We start from the raw sequence: 20,166 nt of genomic DNA, 5'->3' as shown, positions 1-20,166 counted from the left end.
GTGAAGGCAGGAGAAAGGTGAAGAATCTCAAATCCATCCTAGAGAATTGGGTTTCAGTATTAAATTAGGAGGACACCTTCTAGATATGAAGTTGATATTATTGTCCTCAGCATATTTTGTTTCTCAGGTCCTCAGAAAGAAAAAAATATTAGCCAATATAAGGGAGTGTTTTATTTAACAGTGGCTTGCTTTCATGGTGAGATTCATGGTCTTCAAGAGTTGGACCACTGGTTCAAAGACAAAGATGAACTTATGGTACAACTCATAAAAATCTCAGTGAATCCATGAAAATGAGCCACCACAAACACTGCCGCGATGTTTCCATTTGGAGGAATCGTGTGGTCATTTCCAAGGCAGGCTCCGGGAAGACAAGCATACGTGCAGTAGAACACCACACACTGGCACCAGACTTCCTGGCTTGATCTCAGGGATGTCGTTTGTGTAAGTGAGAGACGGAGGGGCGGGGAGGGAGTAAGTTTACTCATCACTGGGAATCACATTTTCCTCCTATATACCATGAGAGTACTGTAACTGTTCTACTGGATTCTTTTTTTAAAACTGAGATTAAACAAATCAAGTACATAAAACGCCTCCTACATAATTAGCACGAACTAGACGCCGGTTGCTATTACTACAGTCGGGTCCTTAATCTCCAACGTGGATGCCTGCAACACGTAGACTCCTCTACACTTAGGTTTTTCTTAACTTGAAAAATGAGAATGTTTGTGAAAACGCTTTAAGGTTCCCAAAGGAATACTTACTGTGAATATTAGGCAATAAAAATCCATGTAAGCTCCTGCCTACTGCACAGTATAGAAATGGATAGTCCGGTTGTGTAGAAGAAAACATGACTGTGTTCACATTTGAACAGTAACACTTACAGTAAGCCAGGAAAATCTAAAGAAAAGCTATGAAAACCCTAAACTATTCGAGGTTTCTAACTGAGGGAAAAGCAGTCTCCGGGAGCCTGGGAAACAAAAGCTGAGCCACTGGCTTAACCGTCGGCCTACCGACCTCCAAAAGTAGACCATTGAGGGCTACAAGGAAGGAAGAAATGCTGGGATCAATGAGAAGTAACGACAAGAGGAGCAGAAGCCCATGCCTCTCAGCGTTCATAGAGGTCATTGGCACGAGGGTAGCAGCACATCGTTTGTGATCACATTTTCTTTTTGCCCTCCGGTATCATCCCCAAAGCGACGGCAGGAGCTAAGTCGCAAGCTGGTCCTCAGCATTCCTCATTGGCTGAAGTCTGGATGTGGGAAGTGCCCTTAGGCCAACTGAATGAGGGCCATCCATGCTCTCGGCTCTGAGCTGACCTAGCGCGTGGGGACCCACTAAACCCACAGGAAAGTCACAACAATTCCACAGCATCACTTACGATCTCAACCAGGATTAGTATTTTTGGCTATACACTTTATGTAAGAAAGTGCCTCTGGATAAAAGCAACGTTCAGCCCCAAACCCGATCTTCTAGTTACATGAAGTAGAAAAGTACAGATATCAATTCTGCCCTAAAGCTCAAACTCTGATTCTACCTACGAACCACCTTTTAGACAAGCGTATACACAAGAAACAAAATGTTCCAGTGGTGATCCTTTGGGGCTGATTTTAATAACGTGTACCCCTTCTACTCTGTATAAAGAAGTGATGAAATAGTGATTCAGTGATACAAGGATTTGGGGAATAACTTCCAAACACAAGCATGGGTTGTGTTAAATTCACTTTGGTTACATATTTGCATGCGAACTGCATGACTTCTAAAGAAGTCCCCTAACTACTAATAAAGTTAAGTATAGCTACATTCCAACCCATCTGTTATGTAATGATTTTATTAATTACTTATTTGGGGCCTAGACAAAGAATTTGGTAGCCTTAGCTCGCAGGGACTTCCAATGTGGAGGCCAAGCGGAGTGTGCTCACATGAAATCGTTAGGATGCGAATGTATCGCATCCCTCTGTGTCTGGCGTGTGTACTCTACACAGTCACCTACCGCTACAGGTGTATCCCTTACATCCTACAAAAAGACAGCTCAAGGCAGTGGCCTTTATTGGGGGTGATTTCTCAACGAAAGATGGGTTTGACAAGGTTCTTCTAGAACATGCTGTGTCCCTCTTCCCAGAAGTCTTTCAAGGCCCCCGTCTCCACACTGTCAAGCTCAAATGCCAGTCTGGCTTTCAGAAATCTCCAAGACTTGCCCCTGAGTCATCCTGTAGCCTTTTCCTGCCTTCTATTCAATTCCATTTTCCCTTCTTCTGTAGGCTGTGATCACATTTCACCACGTCTATAAATTATACGACCTTAGGACACTACCCGTTCAGCCCTTGGGTACTGTAGTGTCTTATTATACCAACTCTCTCTCAGCAGCTCTTCTGCATGTGTTTATGCCTCTCGGTAGCCCCGGATATGGATAGCAGCCCATGTTTTAGATCAAGAGCTCCAGTTGCAGTGCATGGTCTCCTAGCCCAGTGCCTACCCTTCAACCCAGAGATGTGAGGCATCTGCGATCAGTAGGTGACGGTACAGGCTCCTATCTCTTCCCAAGCTGGCTCTGGCTTTACAGATCTACCTCCCTCTGTCACAGGTAGAACTATCCAGCCTCCCTATTTCCTGCCTGTGTACAGTCCATCTGATTGTATACTCTCTTGTTTATGTAATCGGGTGGACTGTGGTTCTCTGTACCCTACAGTGCCCTAGCTTTACCACGGAACTCATTCGTAAGAACCCTGTCGGATTGATTTGGGATAAGAAGTAGGAGACAAAATTACCTTCGCATGGCATGGAGTAGAGAATGAGGAGGACAAGGAGTGAATGAAATACAAGCAGAATGCAAAGCCAGACACCAAAATGACCTTCAATATTGGTGGAATTAGCAACCCCATAGTATCTAATGAGTGTGAAAGAATTGTCTTTACTCATTGTTTCTCCCCATCTCACTACCCTTACCACCACCACCACCCCCATAGCAAATGACCATTCTCAGATATGCCTACTGAACATGGAAAGATTTTTTTCTTGTCATGATTCCCTAAGCAGGACACTTCAACAACTGTTTACGACGGAGCGTTTACGTTGCGTTAGCTAGTGAAGGATGATATAAAGTAGGCAGGAAGTTGTGTGGGGGTTGTATGCAAATACTGTGCATGTTATGGAAGGGACTGGAACATTCTTGGATTTGGCTGTCTGTAGAAGGGTTTAGAGCCAACCTTACATGAATATTGGCACATGACAGTACAACAATGCAAAGGAGCTACACAAATGTTAGAAATCAATGGCATGGACCTTCTTCGTTTTCTTTTCTGTGTCTTGTGTCTGCTTGTGATTAGTTCTTACTCCCAGTGAACTTTAATTATTGAACTTCAACCCATCTTTACCAGTACCTTCAAGAGGAAGTACCCAGCATTTGGATGACTAAGGCTGTAAATAGGCCTGGGGACAATACTAGCTCAATCAAGTGCGATCATTTACGAGGTATCAAACTTTAACCAACTTCTTCACCTTTCTGGGTTCCTCATCTATAAAATGGAAATGAATCCACTCCTCTTATGAAGATGAGAGCTGAGAAGTTCTTGATCCAGTGTTCTTCCTAAGTCATTATAGGTAAAAGATAGGCAGCTGTAACTGCGCTAAGCCTGCTTATTCTTCTCATATGGGCCATTATGAAAGCAGCAGAAAGACAGCCTGAGAAACCCCAGACTTGGTCTAGGCACAAAACTTCAGCACACTTTGACTTCTGGAGCTTCAACAGAAGGCCTTTTGGTTGGGCTGGGCATGTTGGCACTACGGGAGGTGCCAGCACAGTGGAATATTCTTGTTTCTTGGTTTATAAAATATACAGATAAGTTTCCTCCAATTCTCTCTTAATCTCTGCCCACTGGGGAGTGTCAGCGCCTGAGTCACACCCAGTGTGTAACTTGCGAATCCCAATGCGGAAGAAAGCAAGTGCCAGCCGGCCCGCCCTTCCTGCACTGGTAGCACCCAGCCCGTGAGCGCCTGCACCTTCCCTCGCCTTCCTCATTTTTCTTCTCCCTGCCCTGCTTTGAGAAGAAAAAAAAAAAAGAATAGAAAGACAAGGGGGAATTCCAGCTTCCTTTCAGTAAAAACCCAGGGGGAAATAACGTTCGCTTTCACGAGCAGGAAAGGAAGCCTGGTCCGTCGCCACAGAAGTTGGGGGTTTCGCTGGCTTAGCAGCCTTCTCCTAGGACCAGATCACAGGCCCTGGGGTGCGGAACTGGCCAGAGCCGAGGCCGCCGCAGCCTTCTGAGCCGGCGGCGTCTCTCGAGGCGAGAGGGCTGCGGAAGGCCTCTGCTTCTGAAGACGATGGCTTCCGCGAGGACAGCCAGAGAGTCGCAGAATATTACAGACAGGCAAGCGCAAACGCTTTCACGTTGTCCACCGTGCCCTGGGCCGACAGTGCCGACGGTTAGAGGCGCGTCTTTCCCCAGGCTCCCGGGGCCCTCTCGGGGAGACAGTCGCTCACCAGGTCCAGCTCTGGGTTTCCTGGACTTGCAGGTATCGTCTTGAAGAGAGCCATGGGAATATCGGGGCTGCCCCCCCCCACGCCGGACAGCCCACCCTCGGATAAAGGAGAAGCAAGCTGTCTCCACAACAGCCACACAAGGAACAGCACTCGCGTTGGAGAAGCAGTCCGACTTAGTTTAGAAAGAGGCGGTGTATAAATAAACGCAGCAAATCACAGAGCTGGAGGAGACCCAACTGCTAGGAGTAAAGGAAGGAACTTGGGGAAAGGTCAAACCTCTGATTTCCTATATTCAGCTACCCCGAGGGCCGGGGGGAGGAAGGAGGCTTGCAGGGAAATCAGCTTGCCCTTTCTTTCCAAAAAGGTAGAAATTAAATTAAGAGGTCTGTTGTTGTTTTTTTAATGGCTCCTACTTGCAATGACTGTATCTTTTTTTAATCCTAAAATGCCCCCATCACTGTACCTTGTGGTTATCATCTTCCTTTCACAAGCTCTTAAAAGAGGCTGTTATGAGACTTTAGTGAACTTTGAATCGTTCTAATTTCAGCACAGTGTGGAGGCCAAGAAGCTAAGAGCCACCTTTCAAAGTAAAAACAGGGGGTTTACATTAGAGAATCTGACCTCAGACTTTTTCTGCTGAACCTGATCTGCACATTTGCATGATCTCTGCCCAAATTGTATCTTGATGTGGTAAAAGGCCGAAAGAATTAAGCTGATAATTACATAATCTGATTCAAAAGGATTCCAGGAGCAAAGAAATGAAGGGTCCCAAGAGTGTAGGTTCTGGAGCGGCCGAGCACGGTCAGTCTCCACGAAGACCTCAAGCTCTGTCTTCCCCGTCACGTTAGCAATAATCTAATGATCTTTGGCTCTTTTTTTTTTTTTTTTTAGTTTTTTCTATTTTTTTTCCTTGGTTGTAGGACTTGAACGCAGGACCTGGGCTCTATCCCTCTTTTGCTCAATGGTAGTACTCTACCACTTTGAACCACAGTTCCACATCCAGTTTTCTGGTGGTTAAGGGGAGATAAGAGGCTTGTGGCCTTTCCTACCCAGGCTGGCTTTGAACCACGATCTTCAGATCTCAATCTCTTGAGTAGCAGGGATTACAGGTGTGAGCCACCAGTACCTGCCTTCTTTTAATAAATTAACCACTTGGAGCATGAACTACTCAAGAAGTGTTCTTTCAGTGGAAAGAGGAAGGGTAAACAAACACAGTCATAACACTCAGTGTACTTACCTGACAGTGGAAGCAGGCCACTTGTTTTGAACTAATCTCCAATAGAGCTGCTTTGGGATCCAGATCTCAAACTACCGAATAAAAAGATTCATTTCACTTATATCTGATTGTTTCTATAAACAAAAAACAGTGTTGTCTATTGCATGTGACCTTATTTTGTATACCAGACTATTTCCTGTATAGAGAAATTTAGCATGGAAACACTGAAGCATACTTCCAGAAGAAAAGGGTTTTTTTTTCTTAATTTTTCACAAATGCTTTGATACAATAGAATCATTGAAATCAGCACAGCTACCAAAGTGACCCTTTTAAAGTGGACTCTACAGATATAGCTGTGTGGTTTTGGTTTATTGAAAAAACAACTGCATTACTTTTTTGTAACCCTTGGAATAAAATATCTTGTCTCCCAATATTACACAAGTGATATAAAAATGAGCCAGAGCCTATAAAAGAAGAAAAGAGAACATCAAGTGATTTAAAATCCACTACCCCGAGTACAACAAACAACAGCAAGTCACTCTTAAAAACATAATCAGATATTACTGTGGATTGTTCTCTGAATGCCAAGCTAGCTGAAAGGTCTTGATGAATATTGAAAGATATATTGGCCATTACTAAACCTCATTTGGCATTCAAAAAAATCCTAGCAGCATAATGTTTTGATTCTATTATTTTAAGATCCTGGGCTTTGTGCCAGCTCTGACTTCCATGCCGAATTATCTGCAGCAAATAACTTTGTCTTCCTTCAGAGCAAAGATCAGTAGGTATTGGCGCATACTTGAATCCTAGCTACTCGGGAGGCTGAGATCTGAGGATCATGGTTTAAAGCCAGCCGGGGCAGGAAAGTCCGTGAGACTCCTATCTCCAGTGAACCACCAGGAAAGCTGCAAGCGGAGCTGTGGCTCAAGTGGTAGAGCACAAAGCTCAGGGACAGCACCGGATCCTGAGCTCAGACCCCAGAACCAGTGTTAAAAAAAGAAAGAGAAGAGGGAGGGAGGGAGGGAGGGAGGGAGGGAGGGAGGGAGGGAGGGAGGGCTGAGATTAAACCCTTGAGCGTCACTAACCCCGCTCCTCTCCTCTCTTCTCTGGCCTCCTCCTCCCTCACAGGCAGCATTGCCGCCATCACAGTGACGGTCATTGCCGTGGTGTTGCTGGTGTTCGGCGTCGCAGCCTATCTGAAGATCAGGTAAGGGATGCTTTGCTTTCCAATGAAGAGGATTGCGTGTCGTGGGGCTCCCAGCTGAGGGCCAGTTTGCGAAGGGCTCATTTCTTGGGGGGTCGGCTGGGACGTGAGCCTGGCCCACGAGCTCTACTCCAGACAAGAGCAAGGGACACCATGTCTGCACCTCGGCAGAACAGAAAGCCACGAGCCGACGTGCGGGGCACCATGACGGGAGGGGGGGACAAGAATGAACCTGGCGTCAGGAAACCAACACCCAGGCGCTCTGCCCCGGAACCGAATCATTACCCTAGGGAACCCACACGCCTCGTCTGGAAGCCGGGGGATGGGGGGGGACGGGGTCGACCATCCCCAAAGAATGGTGGGCCGCACATTTGCACCCAATCTGCAGACCAGATTTGCAGTCGTGCAGTCGTACGTCCTGGAGGAGATTTCCCTTCCGGCTGGCCAACGCCGCTGTCCTTGCGTCTCTCCATGCCTTCCTCGCGTTCAACGCCGCCGCCCTTGCGTCTCTCCATGCCTTCCTCGCGTTCAACGCCGCTGTCCTTGCGTCTCTCCATGCCTTCCTCGCGTTCAACGCCGCTGCCCTTGCGTCTCTCCATGCCTTCCTCGCGTTCAACGCCGCTGTCCTTGCGTCTCTCCATGCCTTCCTCGCGTTCAACGCCGCTGTCCTTGCGTCTCTCCATGCCTTCCTCGCGTTCAACGCCGCTGTCCTTGCGTCTCTCCATGCCTTCCTCGCGTTCAACGCCGCTGTCCTTGCGTCTCTCCATGCCTTCCTCGCGTTCAACGCCGCTGCCCTTGCGTCTCTCCATGCCTTCCTCGCGTTCATCCTGGCTAGTCCCAGCATCCGCTGTTGTGTCAATCACACAGTGCGTGGACGCGGGTGCCGGTAGGTCGCTGAGCGCCAGCGTGGCGGAGCGCGACCCCGGGGTCCTGCCGTGGCCACGCGCACAGCACTCTCGTCTCTCCTCGCCCCCGCCTGCGCGTCTCCCTGGCGCCCGTCCCCCTGCCCCGGTTCCCGCAGGCCCGGCTCCTGCGCACACGTCCGCCCTGCGGCCCCGGCCGTCTCCCGTCTCCGCTCACCCGGCCCCGCCACCCACCACGACCTCTCCTGCCGCCTCCCCTTCCCGACTCGCCTTCTGTCACTGAAGCGCACGTCAAGTCAGTGCCGTCGGGGCGGCCTCGAGCGTGAGCGGGGGTAGTTTCCGTTTTTACTACACCTCTCCCTAAGGTGCCGAGGAACAGGAGAGGCCGGTCTCCAAAGAACGGCTGGAGCACCAAGGCCCCGCCAGGCCTGCGTTACGATGGCAGCCTACTTTAAATCAGAGGTTTCCTTCTGATGAGAAAATGCCTTTGTCCTCATTAGGTCTGCGTTTCCTTGCATAGCAAACTTAATTTTACAAATTATATCTTAGCGAACGGTACCTTTTCTTTCCCTAGCTTAATTACAAGTTTGCCACTGCATTTTAATTATAAGTTAAACTGTCTTTATTACCTATTCTTGGAACCTTGTGGCTGTTTCGTAACAAGGTATCTATGGGAAAATGTATCCTTGGGGCTCAAAAAAAAACTTACAGATAAATTATAGAGTCAGTTCCAGAATCACCAATGGTGAGTTTCTGAAGATCTGTATCACCAAAAGCATGACTTCCACTGGGGTAGAGAACCAAGTAGAATTACTTCCCTCACGCTACACACCTCTCCCACCCTTACTGCCCATAACATAAATGAAAGGATTTTTTTTCTCTTAACTTTAGGTAACAATTCAAATTTATTATCTCAAACCAACACTAGTTGGCAGGCGGTCTACACACAGTGATTCAGAATTCAGACTCCGAAAGCAGAGAGGCTTGAGTTCAAATCCCAGCCCTCTCTCTTTCTGACCGTGTGGTCCGGCCATGTTGTGGTGCATCTCTAGTCCTCATTTATCACTCACCTGTGCAGTCATAGCCGTAATTTTAACCATTTATCACTCACCTCTGCAGTCATAGCCGTAATTTTAACCCTCTGGTAGCAGTGTTGGAAGACAGATGAATACTGTGTCCCAAGAATACAGCACCACCACCACCACCATCACCACCACCATCATTGTCATCCTCAAAATGATTAACTACTGATATACTATAACATAATCATAAAGATAGATAGATAGGTGAGCCTTAGCAATGGGCCAGATATTCCTTTAAACATAAACGCTGAGACCATGTGGGTAAAGAGACACAGTGCTGACGCCATTTTTTGCAAGCAGCCGTTTCCCTTTGTAGTAATGAGTGCTTATTAAAATTGTATACAATGTTATCGTAAACGATATTTCTCCAGATAAATATAGCCAACACCAGGTAAATTTAGAGAATGATTAAATTGAAGGAATCATTATTCCTCTTCTCTACATTGGTTCTCCTAAATGCAAAAACAAAAAAGCCCACGGCGATATAAATACAAGAGAGCTACTTGTCTATTGTCCTACTTCCACTTGGCACTGCAAACTTAGAGACGGATCAAGAGATCGGGCCCCTGTTTTAGAAACCCCCTAAGGAAAACCCCTTTCTGCTCCTCCGTTAATTATTTTGGCAAAATGATAGCATACGGAGGTTAATAATTCTTGTGAATCTTAAGGCTATGCAAAAAAAATACTCTCAAGTACTATTTTGCCAGATGCTTGGAAAACCCCCACCAACTCCATCAAAGATATTGGTGGTTTCATTGGTGCGTGTGTGTGTGTGTGTGTGTGTGTGTGTGTGTGTGTGTGTGTGTGTGCCTGGTTAGGCTTTGCCTTCCATGGAAATGCATTCTACTTCTATCCTGTATTTCTGAGAACGATAGCACACAGCTATTTGATGGGCTGCTATCTGGTGGCCTTTTAGTTTATTTTGGGGGGAGTATCCGATGGCTGAAATCCCAGCTTATAAGGGCACCATTAGCTTCTACCTGCAACCAGGAGCTAGCCAGGGACTTGCACTTGCAAGAACTCAGGAACAGAAATGAGTTACATGCCTCAGGCACTAACAATAGCCGGCCACTTTTCACCTTTCTCCTCAAATCCTCATGCCCTGCCAGGGCCTGGGTAAACCCATTAGCTATTTGTGTTTCACACCGCTGTTCTTCAGAGACCTAGGGCCTCTAGTTGTATCACTGTGTCCTGTGCCTGAAGGACTGTGTGTTTTCTTAACCTGAGTGGAGGATGTGGCAGGTAAAATTGAACTGCCCTCGCCGCGCAGAGCCCTCCTGTTGCGAGCCCCGTTTCAGCTGTGAGGGGAGCAACACGCTTTGCAGCTAAGCTCAGTACTGCCCGGACCTTTCCACTGGAGTAAGACGTGTAGAAGCCGGGCACTGGTGGCTCACGCCTGTAATCCTAGCTACTCGGGAGGCTAGGATCTGAGGATCACAGTTCAAGGCCAGACCACACAAGAAAGTCTATGAGGTTCTTATCTCCAGTTACCTACAAAGGAAGCCAGAAGCACACTGTGTCTCAGGTCGTCGAGGGCTAGCCCTGAGCACAAAAGCTCAGGGTCAACGCCAAGGGCCGGGGTTCAGTCCCCAGGACCAGCACAGTCACAGAAACTACCGCTGTGAAGAGCGCAGAGCGCCGAGCGCGTGGGTAGACTCTCACGTGGGGCCAGGCACACGCCCCCCCCCCCCGAGGCCAGTGACCTCGGCTCCTCGCGCAGGGTTGCCGTGAGGACGGGGTTGGGGTGCGCAGAAGCGCGTCTTTCATGAGCGGTGGCTGGAGAACGAGGTGAGGGACTTTTGTGTTACCTTAGTTGGCTCGAAGCTGTTGCACGAGGAGCTGACCTCCCCGCATTAGAGACCGGGTCCGCTGCGGCCACAGAGGAGAGGCGGCTGCGTGAGGTTCGCTGCTCGCCCAGACGGACGGGACGGGCTCTTCCCTTCGCTCCGTGGCATCTTCATGTGGACACCGCCGGGCCCAGACCGGAAGGTGTCTGACGAGAAGCCACCTGTCCTACCTTCTGTCTCACCGTGGTTATGACTGTTTCTTCCGATGGTTGCGGTTTAAAAGCTAGGCTCCCCGAGCTACGAAGGCTGAGCTCTCCTGGAATTTGTCACCCGCGGGTTGACGTTTCAGGCGCTCATCGGCAGTCCCGTAGGTCTGGCCCGCTTCGTTTTTCTGCCTCAGTGGCTCTCAGACGCCGTGGTGTGTCCTCACCGCTCGGCACGTCTGTCGTAGACGGTTCCCTGCACCCCCTCACCCTCGCCGTGCCTGATGGCGCGTGTCGGGGGGCTCTGTGCCCCGCGTTCCTAACCAGCTCATGGGGGCATGCCAGCGCTGCTTGCCAGAGAACTTAGAGCCACCTGCTTTGTCTTTGTCTCACACTCCTAGCAGACACGTAGCTCTGGAGGGTCCCAGACAGACGGCCCGGTGTCCTGAGCCTCTACAATTGAACGTGTGAATGTAGGGTTCTTCTGCCCTCTGCCAGATGCTTAGTTCCTTGATATCTTTCTCTGTGTGTGTATGTGTGTGTGTGTCTCTCTGTGTCTCTCTCTCTGTCTCTGCCTCTCTGTCTCTCTCTGTCTCTCTGTCTGTCTGTCTGTCTCTCTCTCTCTCTCTCTCTCTCTCTGTCTTTCTCTCCCTCCCCAGGCTTGAACTCAGGGCCTTCTTGCTCAGCTTGCTTGCTTGCTTCTTCATGGCTGGTACCCTACCACCTGAGCCAGGCCTCCAGTCTGGCATTTTACTGGTTAATGGGAAAGGAAGACTTTTCCTCTCAGGCTGGCATTGAACTTGCGATCTTCCAGCTCCCAGCTTCCCGAGTAGCTGGGACTAGAGGCGTTTGCCACTAGTGTCCATTCTTTTGATTCAGATCCTTTTATGTGGAAAATTCCATATTGTCCAAGTCCCAGAAGACAACCCCTCCTCCCCTGGAGGCTCCCCCTCCTCCTCCAGGCCTCCATACCCAGCTCCTTGCTGCACGTTCCTGCCTCTCTCCGCCAGCCTTTCCTGTGCTGGAGTCCCGGCCGGTCTCTGCCAGTCCCGTGTCATCCCCAGCAGTGACTGACGTGGCAGAGGTGCTTTGTAGACACGCATTGCACAAGAGAGTCGTGTGTTAGGAAGGGTTGGGATGCAGCTGCAATTCTCTGGGTTTGGGGAAGGGGAAGCGTGGACATCTGTGAAACCCCACAGGCTTCCGCTGGTCCTCTCGGGACGCCACACTCGCCTACGAATGGTCAGACCTCTTCTTCATCCTGAGAGTATGCTATCTACTTTCCAACAAATAGCTTAGCTGGGCGCCAATCCTAGCTACTCAGGAGGCTGAGGTCTGAGGATCACAGTTCGAAGCCAGCCCAGGCAGGAAAATCCATGAGACTTCTTTCCAATAAACTACTCAGAAAAAGCTTGAAGTGGCTCTATGGCTCAAGTGGTAGAACACTTACCCTGAGCACAAAGAAGCTCAGGGACAGCACTCAGGCCCTGAGTTCGAGCCCCAGAATCAGCAAAAAAAAAAAAAAAAAAGTAAGCAGATAACTTTAAAACATAAAAGAAACCAACTTGCCGGGCACTAGTGGCTCATGGCTGGTAATCTTAACTATTTGGGGAAAAATCTAGAGAACACAATTCAAAACCAACCACGGAAGAAAAGCCAGAGAGACTTCATCTCCAATACAACGAGCAAATGTCTAAGCTGGAGCTGTGGCTCAAGTGGCAGAGCACCAGCCAAGCGAGCAAGTCAGATGAAGGCGAGGGAGGCTCTGAGTTTAAACTCTGGCACCAGGGCAAAAATAACGTGAAAGAACCAAACAGACTCGATCGACCAGTGGTGATGTCACAATATGCTTGAAAGCAATAGTTTAAAAAAAAAAACACAACAGACTATGAAAGAGAATTGTTGAGGTGATGTTTGCTTCCGTCGCTGGGAGTTGGGAAGGCGGGAGCGGGAGTTGAGGGGACGCTGTGTTGTGACACCGACGCTGCTTTGCTGCTGTGGCTCTGGGCCAAAGGGCTCAGCGCTTCTGGTCCCAGTTTTCTCAGCTTCAGAATCACAGCTCGCAGTGTCAATTTCTTGGTCTGGACAAATAGATTGCAAATACTGAAGACGTCGCCATTAGGCACAGCCGTGAGAAGGACGTGAGGATTCTTTGTACTTTCTTTCCCGGCACTGTAAAGTAAACACAACACACCGAGCTTCTTCTTCACTTAGTGGAGCAGTGGCTGCCGCTCCTGCCTCGGGGTCTTGGTCCTTGCTGTTCCCATGGCCCGTGAGCCTACCCGTCTCCTCCGGGATGGGACCGTGCCAGTCCCCTTTGAGAACGTCCTGATCACTTGACTCCGAATCGCAGTCCTCCCTCACGCTGAATTCCTCAACCTCCTTCCTCGTTTGCTTTATTATTTGTTTCAACACGCTGACTAACATCTACCACCGTAGCATACATTATATCTCCTCTCCCACCCACCCCCCCTAGCAGATTTGAATCTCCTTCCTATCTCCCAGGTCCCAGAATAATAGCTCTTAGATGGTAAGTTTTTAATGACTGGTGAAATGAAAAGAGCCAGGCAGGGAATCAGACACAGAGAGCCACAGGAAAACAAGACGGACAGCGACATCTACATCAGACCCTTTACTGATGGGAGAGCGGAATCTAATGCTTAATTACCAATGGCCAACCAGCTGCGTGGTCAACGGTATGGCCTAGCTTCCTATCACTAAGCTGGATCTTTTTCTTTTTTTTTTTTTGTTTGTTCAGTCGTGGGGCTTGAACTCTGGGCCTAGGCTCTGTCCCTGAGCTCTTCAGCTCAAGGCTAGTGCTCTTCCACGTTGAGCCACAGTTTTATGGTGGTTCGTTGGAGACAAGAGTCTCGCGAACTTTCCTGCCCGCGTTGGCTTCCCACTGTGGTCCTCGGATCCCGGTCTCCCGAGTAGCTGGGATTACAGGCGTGAGCCGCCGGTGCCTGGCCTTAAGCTGAATCTTACTCATCGTTGCCTCCCTCATTCTTAGCTCGTGAGAAGCATGCATGAATGAAAGCAAGACTTAATTGAGGACAGGGGAAAGAACTTCAGGAAATTGTAAATGATAATACCACTAATGAAGAAGAGATAGGGAGGACTACAACAGACCTTTGTAGAAGTGAAGATGGTTTCTAAAACATGTTTTGACACAGAGAATGCGGGACACCTCCCTCGTTTTCAAGGACACTGTCGAGGACAAGTATCAGGGTCACAGTTAGTAGACCGCGTAGCTGCCATCTTGCACGCGTGAGGAAGGCCCTCAGTACGATGTCACCTGCAGGGTGGGAGTGGAGAGCGAGGATTTTTTTTTTGGGGGGGGGGGAGTGAGCTGATACAGATAGAGAGTACTGATGGAAGGGCTTGAGCAAGGCATGGTGGCCCAAGCTAATCCTCCCATCTACTTGGGGGGCAGAGGCCGGGGCGGGGAGCATCACGATTCAAGGCCGATCCGGGCACACAAGTTGGGTACACTCCATCTTCACCCACGTGTGGGCACAGGGCTGGGCGTTGCCCAGGCGGCGGGGAACGCACCGTCTCTAGATGCAGCCGGGCGTGTCCGCCGTACCCAATGGCACGGAGAAGACCAAGCCAGCCCCGGCCAAGAAAACGATCCCAGAGTACAGGACCTAGAGGCGTGGCTTGATGGCAGACGGTCTGCCTGCCAGATGCAAGGCCTCAAATCCAGTCCCCTAGAACTGGCACCAAAAAAGAAAGTCATCCTTTAGTGTTCCCACTTGGTCTCGGCTTTTACCTAGGTGAAGCCTGTGACTCAGGGCAATCACTGATAGGATGTCCCGTGCTATCGGCTAAGGAGATGGTGGGGACCGTGCTCAGTGCTGAGAAGCCTCCTCATCAAATGACAGTCTGGCTGTCATTCTCTTTCCTCTTCCTATCTTTAAAGTCAAAAGGGCAGCTTTGACCTTTGGCTTTTTTTTTTTTTTTTTTTTTTTTTTTGCTGGTCCTGGGCTTGAGCTCAGACCCGGGTGCGATCCCTGAGCCTCTTTGTGCTCAAGGCTCGCGCTCTGTGACTTGAGCCACAGCGCCACTTGTGGATTTTTTTTGAGTAGTTTATTGGAGATAAGAGTCTCACAGAATTTTCTTTCTAGGCTGGCTTTGAACCGTGATCCTTGGATCTTAGTCTCCTGAGTAGCTAGACTTACATACGTGAGCCACAGTCACCCAGCTTAGCTTTGGCATTCTTTAATGAGGTTTTCTGCCGTGCTGCAGTTGTGGTGCACAACAAACAGCTGTAGGCCATGTGAATCTCTGATAGTGCTAATCAAGCCAGTTCTGTATCGAATATATATGCTACCAGATGTAAGCAGCGATCCTTGAATATTTATATAAAATACCCATGGCATCCAGAGCAGATGTGTTCAGATAGTTATAGGAAAAGTAAGTCATAGGCTGCCTCCACGAGGCTGACCATCTAAGAGGAGCCGATAGAAAACGGACGGGCGCCAGTCTGTATTAAGAAACTGGGTAAACAAAATCTCCTCGGCCTGTCAGGGACATCACCCCTGCCGACTGCTATTCAGATTGAAATCAGATGAAGCACTCTTGCTGTACAGACTCAGGAGATGGTTTCCTGTCACACTTACCATTACATAAATTGGCAGCGCCATTTGAATTCCTTTGGTGTCTTTCCTAACGCTGGGCACGGGAGGCGTTTCGTCTTGCTGGGACGCCTTAGACGCTCCGTGCGTTCGTGTGAACACCTCCCCCTTCCATCCCCAAGGCGCCGCGCCTTCGGTTCTGGCCTGCGGGGCGTGGTGAACCTGCTCCCTTCCTCCTCCCACACTGCGTACGCCCAAAACATGATAAACACCACAGGCTTCCTCTTCCTACGGTAGTGTCAGCCTTATCCAAGTCTGGCTCGGATTTCAGCGCGCGCAACTCCGCTTGCGCAGGACCGTGGCTGAAGTAAAGCAAGCCCTCCGGGTTGGCCGCTCCGCCCATTCGGGCAGATCCTTATCTCTGCATCTTCCCCGCACCTCCCAGCACTTAACCCCCTGTTCCTTCCGGCTGGGGGGCAGAAGCCAGTGAAAGGAAAGCTCCGTCCTTTTGCTGGCTGTGACGGTGCGTTCAGAGCCTACGCGCCACGGCGCACGCGGGAGCAGCCGCGACCACAACGTCTGGTCAAAAACAACCGCAGACAGTACCTGATCTTCATGTGCCGACAGTGGGGCTTGAACTCAGGACCTGGGGCCCTACCACTTGAGCCACGGCTCCCCGTGCAGCCTTGGTTGGCTCGTGGGAGGGCAGCGTCTCGGCGCTTGCCCTGCCGAGGCTCAGGCCCCCCGGCCGCTGGATTGCACACGTGAGCGCCTGGCAGCCCAAGTAGCTTTCTGACACTTGCAACATCACTCCGGCACGGTCAGGATTTACGGAATTCAAACAGTGATCGCGTAAAATACTGACGTCGCCCGCAGAAGGAGGCCGCCCTCCATTCAGTGTCGTTGTACCGCGTGCAGAGCTTGCATGTGCTTTTGCAAGTGTCACGGCGATGAAAACCGATGCAACCGCAATACTTACAAGACAATATGTTCTAAACGAACTGCGTACCTTAGGGGAGGAGGGGAGGGGGGAGGAAAATGAGGGAGGAGGTAACAAGTTTGACAAGCAATGTACCCACTGCCCTATGCGTGCAACGGTAACCCCTCTGGACATCACCTTGTCAATCAAGTTTTAAAAAGAAAGAAAGAAAAACAGTGAAATCCTAACAGGAGAGGTTAAAAAAAAAAGAAAATTACAAAGCTATGTTAGCCAAGATTTTCAACGCATTTATTACGTGTCAAGTCTTTTTAATGCATCGCCTTATTTAATTCCCCTAACAATCCTACTGCACTTTTTCATTCTCTATAGATGAAGAAACAGAGGGTGACAGGAAACTAAATTGCCTTACAAAGGTGTAACGAGGTCTTGTATTTATTAGATACTTGCCAGGACTGCAACCATAAATCAGGCTGGTTTTAGGACAGGTTCCAGTGTCCCAATGCCCAGGATGAAGGGTTTCACTGGAACTGACCATCGTCTTCCAAAACTACCTCCAGTATATCTGTAGAGTAAAAAATGCAGCCGGGCGCCAGTGGCCCACGCCTGTCCTCCTAGCTACCCAGGAGGCTGAGATCTGAGGATCGCGGCTTGAAGCCAGCCGGGGCAGAAAGTTTTGTGAGACTCTGATCTCCAAGGAGCTACTCAGGAAAAGCGGAAGTGGCGCTGTGAATCTAGTGGTAGAGCGCTAGCCTCGAGCACAAAGAGGCTCAGGGACAGCACCCAGGCCCTGAGTTCAAGCTCCAACACCAGCAAAATAAAAGAAGAAAAAAAATGCAGTGTTGTACCTGGGTTCCTATTTGTCTTCGCTCCTATTCTCACAATTAATATGGGCCTTTCTTGGGAACAACAACAACAAAAAAAATCGTAGGAACATCTTCACACGTGTGAGTACATAGACTGGGTCCGCTGAGTCTGTTTCTAGAGCCCAGTCAGAATTTTGAAGTCTCAGACTTTGAAATGAGGACCACAAAGTTCTGGCTCTTTGTAAGATGTTTGTTTTGCAAACCCCTGGCTAATGAGAATAAACTTCAGAAGCAAAATAGCAATTATTCTAGCGCCCTATAAGAGTGGAGCCAATGCCTTTTGTGTCTCTTGGGTTGTATTTGCTTCTGCTTAATTTTCGTAGTTGAGGGAAAGAGGGCATGCTTTTCGGCAGCGGAAGTAGCCAACACGCTGTCCACTGCGTGGACGTCGTAGTTCCCACGCCAGCACGAGCTTCAGAGGAACCAACGTGCTCAGTTTGTAGGGTGTGGTTTTTTTCCCCAATCCTGCCATTCGTTGTAGCCTTAACTTGGTCTCCGTGAAGCAGCCAGGGCCAGCGTCTTGGAGGATCTACAAACCGTTGCGGTAACTCTGCCTTTTCCTCTCTGTGACACGAGGGGCCACCCGCGGTTTGGAGAAGAGGCGTGGTGTGACTGACGATCTAACGTCACATTGTCATAGAAGCAACTGTGTGACAGCGTCCCGGAATGGCCCGCCAAGCCCATTCAAACCATATTATCAGTAAAATAAGGCGCTAGCCAGGCCCTGGAGACCTGAGCTGCAACCCCGGGCCCGTGCCGAGAGCCGGGTGACCGGGTGGACTCCCTGCTCACACGGATGACCTCGAGGGCCGCATTTAATGGCTCTGAGCTTCCGTTTCTTTAGTAGAAGACTAAAGACAAATCCTGCCTCCCCTCTTCTGGCTTTATTTTGAAAATCAGGTAAACACTAAGTATAGAAGCCCTTTGTAAATGGCAAGACACAATTTAAATGCTGGCGACAGCAACAGTGTCGGGGTGGTGGGGTTGATATTCAGGGAGAAGTCACTCCGGGTCTAAGCCAGCGTGCCGGGAACGCAGGCTTCCTCTTCCCGCCCCTCCCTACTGAAGGATCACAGAAACGAGGCCGCTTCTTCCTCCCCCCACACCGGAGGTGGAGGAAGGGGAGGAGGACCGAGCTGGGACCAGGTGAGCCACGGGGGAGACGGACTGCGTTCCCGGGGCCCCGGTGGGTGGGCAGCCAGCTCATCCTCAGACGCGAAATTTCCCCAAATAACCCGAGTCCTCCTTCTCTTCTTCGTCCTCAGGCATTCCTCCTACGGAAGACTTCTGGATGACCATGACTACGGCTCCTGGGGAAACTACAACAACCCCCTGTACGACGACTCCTAACGAAGGCAGGGGCCTGGGGGATGAGGAACAACTGTCCTTTATTTATAAGTGCTTATCCAGTAGAATTAATAACAAGTACCTGATGCGCATTGAACGACAATCTCAAGTCCCGTTTTGTTGGTATGGTTGTTTTTGTTTTTCTCCCTTGCTTGTCCCCTTCCTGGTAGAGAGAAGCCTTCCTTAGCGACGGTCTGGGCCGCTGTGCTGGCGATCGGGCCTCCTCCGTGGCCTCCTCCTCCGTGGCCTCCTCCTCCGTGGCCTCCTCCTCCGTGGCGGGGGCAGAGGCTGCCAGCAGAGGACTCGCCCTGCGGAGGGCGGAGGAAGGACAGGCTTGTGTTGTTGGGGTTCATTTCAGGGGAGCTCGCCGTGTTGGCTATTTCCTAAACGTCTCTGTGGGAAGCTGCATTCACTGTCAAGGAGGAGGAAAGCGGGGCGTCCTCGGGGGACCCCTCCCGCGTGGATGCGGCGCAGGGCTCTCGGGTTCCTTCTGAATCTGCCCGTCTGGTTGTATCTAACAAGGTGCCGGCTTTGCCCCGCAAAGCTGGATGGCGGGTTCTCGCTGCCTAATGAACAAAAGATGAGAATAGCCGGTGCCCTGGAGGGGGCCAGCAGGCGGAGGGCGGAGGGCGGAGGGCAGAGGGCGGAGGGCGAGGCCGCGGGGGGGGGGGGGGGGGGGAGGGGATCCCAGCATGCCCTCTGCCTGGTTCCCCTCCACGCCCAGCAGGGATAACTGGGAGGACAGGTAGCGAGGAGCTCAGCAGCGCTGCCCTTCCTACAGTGGGGGCCGGGAGATGGGGTGCAGTCTGAGGATGGGAAAGGAGGACGGAACAGGACGGGAGGGAGGGGGGATCACGGTTCGGCACCTGCTCTGGGATGTAAGAAACAGCTCTCCGTGGCTGTCAAAGGCCTCCGCGGCGTGGATCAACGCGTGTAACTCCTGCTTCACGCCCCTGAAACAACGGGTCGCTCTCTGTCTGTCGGGTGACGGCTGCAAGCTGTCTTTAAAGGAGAAAAGAAAAGAAGAGGCACGGGTCTGCCGTCAGTTGCTTAGCGATCCATTTGCATAGGAAACAGACCACGTGAATAACCCGTTTACTCTCCTGTACACCTCCTTTACGCATGGTCCGCGGTAACGCGTGACCGCCTCTGGGTATGGAGTCTCAAATCCCGTCAGACGGATTTGGAGAAGCAGCTACCGGCATTGGGGGATTTCATTTTATTTCGTGGGCATTTGAAAATGTCGGGTGACATGGTGACTGTGACAGGCTAGGAGTGCTACCCAAGGGCAGAGACTTCAGACACTGCTACACCTCGTTTGAGCAGCGCCGGGCAGCCCCGGCGGGGAAGCACCCCGCACATCAGCAGGGACGAGACCGTGAGCCCCTGCCGTCCCGCCACGTCCCTGCCACAGAACAACGCACGCGCAGACGAGGCGCGCTTCTTTCTCTTTAACCAAAAAAAAAAATTAAAAAAATGATGCGTCAAGTTTGTATCTCCAGAGCCTTCAGCTTGCTGGCCGGTGCGCTGGGTTTGGGCACGCGCGAAGGCTTCTTGATTCTTTGTGTTTCTTTTTTTTTTTTTTTTTTTGGCCAGTCCTGGGCCTT

The 20,166-nt window shown here is 50.3% G+C and overlaps 1 long non-coding RNA gene across 1 annotated transcript; it reads left to right on the top strand.

The window, feature by feature from the left end:
* The first annotated feature begins 6,818 nt into the window (after positions 1–6,818).
* On the top strand, positions 6,819–18,656 carry LOC125364786. Its single transcript, XR_007213568.1, has 2 exons — positions 6,819–6,900; positions 18,478–18,656. It is a non-coding gene; the product is annotated as an uncharacterized LOC125364786 (long non-coding RNA).
* Positions 18,657–20,166: the final 1,510 nt, after the last annotated feature.

This window comes from Perognathus longimembris, chromosome 16 (assembly GCF_023159225.1).
Source record: "Perognathus longimembris pacificus isolate PPM17 chromosome 16, ASM2315922v1, whole genome shotgun sequence".
NCBI classification, from domain to species: Eukaryota; Metazoa; Chordata; class Mammalia; order Rodentia; family Heteromyidae; genus Perognathus; species Perognathus longimembris.
The sequence above is the reverse complement of the archived record's forward strand: the minus strand, read 5'-3'. Positions and strand labels throughout refer to the sequence as shown.